Here is a 684-nt window from a genome sequence, read left to right on the forward strand (position 1 = left end):
ACCAGCAGCCAGTGGCCGCGTGGGTTAAGGCGTCTGGGACTGATCGCTTCGGTGTGGGAACGACTCCCACCCGAAGCGGGCGGTCCACGACTTTTCTCTCTTCTCCGCTCTCTATTGCGAAGGGGCGAAGGCAAAACAAGACTCTCGCAGCGATCAACAGTAACGTGGCGCCGTAGCTGAGTCGGTAAAGGGCCAGCTCGGGAAACCGATGGTCAGAGGTTCGAGGCCCACCAGGAATTCGTTTTCCCCTTTCCGTTTGCAACGGCCGGGCGAAGGCAGCTCAAGTATGATCCAGACGCCGTTTTCTCTCGCCGCCTCGGTAGTGTATTGGATATCGCCTCTGTGGTTGGCCCCGTCCCCCCGGGGGTTGTCGGTTCGAATCCTCGGACCGGCAGCCCTCTCCCCTCCCCTCCCTCCCCCCGGGTCCAACTAGAGAGGCGATATCCGATAACAACCGAGGCTCATTTTGATCTTTTTTAAAGTCTAGGTTAGGTTAGGTTAGGCTAGGCTTTGTTCAGATGGCAAAATGAGCCTCGGTTGTTATCGGATATCGCCTCTCTAGTTGGACCCGGGGGGAGGGAGGGGAGGGGAGAGGGCTGCCGGTCCGAGGATTCGAACCGACAACCCCCGGGGGGACGGGGCCAACCACAGAGGCGATATCCAATACACTACCGAGGCGGCGAG

The sequence above is a fragment of the Frankliniella occidentalis genome, unplaced genomic scaffold, assembly GCF_000697945.3.
Source record: "Frankliniella occidentalis isolate FOCC.00 unplaced genomic scaffold, Focc_3.1 Scaffold28, whole genome shotgun sequence".
NCBI lineage: Eukaryota > Metazoa > Arthropoda > Insecta > Thysanoptera > Thripidae > Frankliniella > Frankliniella occidentalis.